Genomic DNA, 8,080 nt, shown 5'->3' on the forward strand with positions numbered 1-8,080 from the left:
ACAAAATGGTAATTCAAAGTGCTTTACATAAAATGAAGTAAAATAATCATGAAGAACAAAAGTAAAACAAGCAATTTTAAAACTTTGGAAATTATTTAAAAATTGACTTGAATTTAAAACAGTTAGAAATAGAAGATGATCTTACAGTTAATACATAAAATACAGTGCAATCAGGTCGGACATCGCACAGTGCTCATTCAATAAATGCACAGCTAAACAGATGAGTTTTGAGTCTAGATTTAAATGTGACTAGTGTTTTAGCACATCTGATCTCTTCTGGAGGCTGATTCTGGAAGCAATGTATTTTGGTCCTAGGTCTTTGAGTGACTTCTAGACAAGTAGAAGTACTTTAAAATCAATCTTAAATGTAACTGGAAGTTAATGAGGACTGGTGTGATATGCTCAGATGTTCTAGTCAGAATCCTGGCAGCAGTGTTCTGGATGAGCTGCAGCTGTCTAATGGTCTTTTTGGGAAGGCCGGTGTGGAGCCTATTACAATAGTCCACCCTGCTGGTGATAAAGCATGAACAAGTTTCTCCAAGTCTTGGCTGGAAACAAAACATCTAATTCTTGCAATGTTTTTTAAATGATAGTATGCTGATTTAGTTACTGCTTTGACATGACTACTGAAACTAAGGTCTGTCTCCAGAATCACACCACGTTTCCTGTCTTGATTTTTAGTTGTTAGACCCCTAGAGTCAAAGTATGCATTCACCTTAAAAACTTCATCTTTGTTTCCAAATGCAATGACTTCAGTTTTTTCCTTGTTTAACTGAAGAAAGTTCTTGCACATCCAGCTATTAATTTCATCAATGCATTGGCAGAGGGAGTCAGTTGGGCTGTATTCATTTGGAGATAAGGCTAGGTAAATCTGGGTATCATCAGCATAGCTGTAATAGGCAATTAGGTTCTTTCTCATTATTTTACTTAGAGGAAGCATATGCAGGCTAAACAAGAGCGGTGCAAGAATTGAACCTTGTGGGTCTCCACATATCATGGATGTCTACTTAGATTTATGCTCTCCTAGACTCACATAATGATCGCTCCTTTTTAAGTATGACCTGAACCATTTGAGTACCATCCCAGAAAGCCCGACCCAGTTTTCCAGTCTCTCTAGTAGTATGTTATGATCGACAGTGTCAAACGCAGCACTGAGATCTAGCAATACCAGCACTGATATATTGCCAGAGTCACAATTTAAGTTAATATAATTTATTATCTTAATGAGTGCTGTCTCTGTGCTGTGATGCGGTCTGAAACCAGATGTTTAAGTGTTTATTCAGCTGATTAAAAACTACCTTTTCTATAATTTTGCCTATAAAAGGAAGATTAGATATTGGTCTATAATTGCTCAAAATGGTGTTATCAAGATTGCTCTTTTTCAGGAGGGGCTTAACAACTGAACAGTTTACTTCTAAACAGTTAAGCACACTTTTGAAAAAAGATGTGGGAAGTGTGTCAATATAGCAAGTTGATGATTTTAGTTGCTGCACTATGTCTTCCAAAATGTTGTTTGTTTTCTTACTGACTATTATTGGAGCAATATCATTAATAACATTCTTAACTTTTGAGTTGAAGGAATCAAGGAGAATATCAACAGAGTCGGCAAAAAATACTTGGTGTTAAAGATATGGCCTCCGTAAATAGTACACTAGTGTTCTCGTTAGGGCTGCACTATTAATTGCATGCAATTGTCATGCATGTCTCGTCAGTAAAGCTGGTTCTGTGATTAGCGGTGATTAGCGGTTGATGTCAATAACCTGCTTTCAAATGGAGCCGCACTTAATAGACAGAGCCGTAGTTCGCTGACAAGCTACGCAATATCGCGTTCATAACCGCATGAGATTCTTCTGCGATTTTGAACGCAATAATGCACCACTTGTCAGCGAACTACGGCTCTGGTTATTAAGTGCGGCTACATTTGAAAGCATATCCTTCTGACAGAGACAGTTCTAGAGTAAGTGGTAGCAGAGATCAATATATCAAAGAAAATACAGAAGTGATCAGATAGTACTACGTCCTTAATAACAATGAATGAAATGTTTAGAGCCCTACTGATGATTACATCTAGAGTGTGTCCACCTTTGTGTGGGTCCATGCACATGCTGAATCAAGTCAAAGGTATTTAGAACTGTTATCATTTCTTTTGTAGTTTTGTTTTCTGCATTGTCTATGTGAAAATTAAAATCCCCTGCATTAGCAAAACAGTCAAACTCTGAGGAAATCATTGATAACGTTTCTGTTACCTCAACAAATGCTGAAGAGTATTTTGGAGGCCTGTAAATAATAATAAAAAGAATGTGTTGAGCACCTTTTAGCACAATCCCTAAATATTCAAAAGACAAGTCATGACCAAATGACACTTGTTTGCATTGATAGACATCTTTAAAAAAGCAGCTCCACCTCCACCTCTCCTAACAGTCCTGCAAACACTCATGGAAGTGAAGTTAGGAAGGACTGCTTCATTGAGGACTGTTGAACTGCAGCTGTCCTCTAGCCATGTTTCATTTAGAAACATAAAATCCTAATTGTTTGTGGTTATAAAGTCATTGATTACAAAATGATTAAATTTTTTAGTGAGCGAATGTTTAAAGATGCTAACTTGATGGCAGTGCTTTATGTCATTACATCAGTTTTAGTTTGATGTATATTAGATGAGTTTGCCCTTCGGCTTAAGATGGCCTTAAACTTTCTGTCACATGATAAAAGTGAAATCGAGAAAGCTACAGGCACACTGGGTTCCCACTTGTTCTTTAAACATTTGTGAATGTTGCGGTTATTATAGCAGGGACCCGACACATATCACTGAGAGCTTCTATCAGTTGTTTTTGGTTCACCTTCAGCAGATTGAGGGTTTGGGGCCTGCTGTTGCTGCAGCGGTCTGAGAGCTCTCACAGGAGCAGGGCCCCCAGGCTTTGATGTTTTGGGACCCTGCTGTTTTCTTGTTGACATTTGCGGGCTTGCAGCGAATGAGTGAGAGAATTTAGTCCAAGCATACACCAATTCTACCATTTTCAGTGAAAAGCACAGAAGTGGAGATGCTGGAGAGAGGAATAATGTGTCTCGTGAGATGGGTTGTGTCTCTGGTGTTTCTTGTGGCTGTGATATGTTGTCTTGGCTTCCCCGGCTGTCTTCAAGAAAGTCATCCTTGAGTGCTGAGTCTTGTATCTGTTTTGATACATCACAGTCTGTCTGTGAGGAGCTCTGAGGGCAGGTCTCTTCCGGGATGGTGTCCATCAGCAGTGCTTTTTGTGGCTGCATGGTGTTATCAGTTGGGAGTGGTCCACTGATGAACGACTGAACTTGGAGTCTTCAAAGTGTTTGAAAGAGTTCACTGAAGTCCTTCTTAAGGATGTTTGACTGCTTTTTGAGAGTATCATTCTTCCCCACATGGATTGATAATTAGATTTGTAGTCTTGTGCTTCATTTTCTGAAGTTCCTTGTTCACATAAGAGACCGTTGCTTGAGGAAGGCAGCATGTTATTGTAGTCCTGCTACGGATGTTTCTGATAATAGAGTCCTAGGCTCGGCTACGCTCTGAGCTGAATGTCACTGTCTGTTAGTAACGGTGTTAGCTGCTAATCACATTTGGGGATTCCTCACCCGCATTCATTAATTCTTCAAATCTGTTTTCAAGATGTATAGTGGGAGGTAGAATACTGGTATTTACAAGCCTTGTCATAGTTGAATCTGGGGTAGAGAAAGCTACGGCAGCAATACGAGAAACTCATGACAATCTGATGTCTTGTGTTCCTCTGGGTCTTGCACCCTGTTTGTGCCATCGATTAGTGTGATGATCCGTTTCGGCTTGTTCCTCTACACTTGGTACAAACTGTTGAGATTCAGAAGATTCATGGGACTCACCGGCTGTATGCTGAGAGGGTCCATGACGACAGTCTGCTGAGTGTTTCGCCTGTTTTGGAAGTCCAGCAAGTAACTTTGTTTCAAGAATCACAATTCTTTGTAGAAGTTTGCAGCAACAGGAGGCATTTTCTCTCTCTTCCATTTGAATGTAGGCAGTTGTTTTCCCATCTCCAGAATGTAAGCTGCTGGCAGTGGGAGGCAAAGTCTTCTTTTGTAGTATTATTGGAGTCAAAAAAAGTTTTTAGTTTTAGCGTTTGTGCCAAAAATATTTTGTTTGAGCACTGTGCTGATCTGCTGAAGTAAAAAATCGTAGAAAAAACTGAGAAAAGTACAGAAATAATAAGCGAAGCGCAGAACAGTAGGCTAGAACGTCCGAACGGTAGCAAAGCCAGAACCGCAACAAACTCAACTTTAACATGCATCTGTTCGATTGTGATGCCTTGCTCACTGACATGCTTGCGCACAAATCATGGCCACGCACTAGCTCATAAGGATCTACAATCATAATTATAATAAGTTAATAAGAATGCTTAAATTAGTTCTAGGCTTGTAGACAGTTATATATGAAGAGTTCAGATGGAAAGTGCGATCCAACATTTTCTTCTAAAATAATTATTTTCTCATCTTCCTATGTTTATGTTCAGTATTTTACTTTATTGGGAAAGAAAAGAAACTGTTTATTGCTATTAAAGTGAAATTAAACGGTACTAGGTTTTTGCAGCTGAATTTTACATCTAAAATCAATTTGCACTATTTGAAAATAATATTTTCTTTTAAAATGTGAACTCTCACTCTTATTCGTATGTTTAATAGTCAAAAACGCAAATGTCTATTGTCACATTTATTTTATGTTTTACATGAATCATTAACCTATCGCATTTTTTCAATTCAAAAGGGCGAAATTTCATAAAAGGTTGAGTAGTTTGCATCTCTAGATAGTCTATTATGTTTGGTCGCTGAACATTTCAATCATAAAACAGTTCTCTAATACCGTAGGCTACTGCTTACATTTTTCCACAAACTCTAGTTATGTTGTGACAGTAAGACCCACATTCTTTGATATGATTGGCCATCTCGACCACTGAGGCAGACCAGCCTAGAGCCTTGCACGGACCTCAAATTTAAGCCCTATCCCTAGACCTAGATTTTTTTTTTAATGGCCAAGCGGCCAGTGCCAGACAGTGAACCTATGGATCAGTTTAGCCTTCTTAAATCATCACGACTTGCCTAAAATAAAATCTATAGATATATAAAACAGTTCAAGTATGTTTAAGAATTAAACCTAGATAAATGTGCGCTATATCCAGTAGTTTGTGCGGAGAGTGCAAGCAAAAGCGTGCTGGCCAGTGCAATCACTTGCATTTTTTTCAGTGGATATGCAGTAATTTTTGCTCATAAAGGTAAGAGTAATACATCATTCGTAACTGTAAATTGTCTACTTTTATTTGTGTGCAATCACATTATCAACAAATCGTTGTGCTTTTATAAAAAAAAAAAGAAAATAGTCATGATGCGCTTTCTACCGTCTCGTCTTGAACAGGAGCACTTAACAAAAATGAACCAAAGCTCAGTGAATACATGACTCACGGACGTGACAAATATATCTATAGAAAACTTTAAATGACTACTTAACAAAATACAACACATCAGAAACAAGAACTCATTCATTATAAAGATAATCCATAAAGATGAACTTTTCTCTTAAGGCTTGTAAAATTAAGAGTTGGCGAGTCAGGATTAGCAACATCATCCTTGCTACACCAACTCAGAAAACTATTTATTAGTAAATAATTCAATCTCATTCCTATTTACCCCATGACTCATTTATGGTAATAATTTTTTGAAGATGCTTTATGTCAAGCTTAAGCCTATTGCGTGCATTTAAAAGCAGAACACTGTCATGCTGCGGGACACTTAACACTGTTAAGCCGCTATTGACAGTCATGTTAGCACGGTCTCGTGTTGTTTCCCTCAGTGCGGCAATTTTTTCATCACTAATTGATGGATGTCTTAAATATAAAAATAAGGAGAAGCCTTAAACAGGCCTAAGGACAGCCCGCATCTGAACTATGATGTGGAAATTGGCCCGAAACCCGGCCTGGAGTGTAAAAAAAGTCAGGGTGAAATGCAGGGCTCTAGACCATTTAAAAGTTAAACTTTATAACTTTTTGTCGTCCTATCAACAAACAGCTTTACTCATTCTTATACTTAGAGTCTTGTACTGTCTATCCGCTATGACTATTTTAGTCTACCAAAGGACAAGATGGGTGGAAAAAATAGTAATAAAAATGAGATATAAATGACATAAAATGCAGGCCAGGAGCGAGGCCCTCTAGAGGTGTGAGGCCTAGTGAAGTTGCACGCTTTGCACAGCCCTTGCGACGTTACTGTGCACCAGACAGGGTGGGTGGAGGTGGCAGGAAAAAAAGAAAGATGTTAATAAAATGTATGTTTTCAAAACTATTCAGTTCCAATAATGTTGATGTTAAAATGTAATTATTTTGTAAATGTTCTGTTCCATGTTAAATGTAAATGATACAACATGTGAATAAATAAATCATATTTGTTATAATCCAGTTCATCTCTTAGTCATTTTTCTGATAAAACCACAAAACATTTGTGTATTCCATTTTCAGACAGTCTGACGTTAGATTCTGACGTCAAAAAGATTTTCATTTTCATCCAAAATGCAACGTCTGACCAACGTAGCAGACTGACGTCAGTCTGACGTTGGGTTCAGACGTCAACCAGATTTTCATTTTGATCCAAAATGCAATATCTGACTAACGTTGGAGATTGACGTCTGTCTGACGTTGGGTTCTGACGTCAACCAGATTTTCATCCGAAATGCAACGTCTGACCAACGTAGCAGACTGACGTCAGTCTGACGTTGGGTTCAGACGTCAACCAGATTTTCATTTTGATCCAAAAATGCAATATCTGACTAACGTTGGAGATTGACGTCAGTCTGATGTTGGGTTCTGACGTCAACCAGATTTTCATCCGAAATGCAACGTCTGACCAACGTAGCAGACTGACGTCAGTCTGACCTTGGGTTCGGACGTCAACAGATTTTCATCCGAAATGCAACGTCTGACCAACGTAGCAGACTGACGTCAGTCTGACGTTGGGTTCGGACGTCAACCAGATTTTCATTTTCATCCAAAATGCAACGTCTGACCAACCGTTAGAGATCGACGTCAGCCTGATGTTGGGTTCTGACCTAAACCAGATTTTCATTTTCATCCAAAATTCAACGTCTGACCAACGTTGAGAATCGACGTCAGCCTGACGTTGGGTTCTGACGTCAACCAGATTTTCATTTTCATCCAAAATGCAACGTCTGACCAACGTTGGAGATCGACGTCAGCCTGACATTGGGTTCTGACGTCAACCAGATTTTCATTTTCATCCAAAATGCAACGTCTAACCAACGTTAGAAATCGGCGTCAGCCTGACGTTGGGTTCTGACGTCAACCAGATTTTCATTTTCATCCAAAATGCAACGTCTGACCAACGTTGGAGATCGACGTCAGCCTGACGTTGGGTTCTGACGTCAACCAGATTTTCATTTTCATCCAAAATGCAACGTCTGACCAACGTTGAGAAATCGACGTCAGCCTGACGTTGGGTTCTGACGTCAACCAGATTTTCATTTTCATCCAAAATGCAACGTCTGACCAACGTTGGAGATCGACGTCAGCCTGACGTTGGGTTCTGACGTCAACCAGGATTTTCATTTTTCATCCAAAATTGCAACGGTCTAACCAACGTTAGAATCGAGTCAGCCCTGACGCTGTGGTTCTGACGTGCAACCAGATTTTCATTTTCATCCAAAATGCAACGTCTAACCAACGTTAGAAATCGACGTCAGCCTGACGTTGGGTTCTGACGTCAACCAGAATTTTCATTTCATCCCAAAATGCAACGTCCGACCAACGTAGAGACGACGTCAGCTGAACGGTGGGGTGTCTAGACCGTCAACCCAGATTTCATTTTCATCCAAAATGCAAAGTCTTGACCAACGTTGAGAGATCGCAGTTCTAGGGCTGACCGTTTGGGTTCTGCACGTCAACCAGATTTTCATTTTCATCCAAAATTCAACGTTCGTGACCAACGATTGGGAGATCGACGTCATATGACGTTGCGGTTGTCTGTCGTCACAACTCAGATTTTCAATTTTCATCCAAAATTCAACGTCTGACCAACGTTGGAA

The sequence above is a fragment of the Carassius auratus genome, chromosome 31 (genome assembly GCF_003368295.1).
Source record: "Carassius auratus strain Wakin chromosome 31, ASM336829v1, whole genome shotgun sequence".
Lineage (NCBI taxonomy): Eukaryota > Metazoa > Chordata > Actinopteri > Cypriniformes > Cyprinidae > Carassius > Carassius auratus.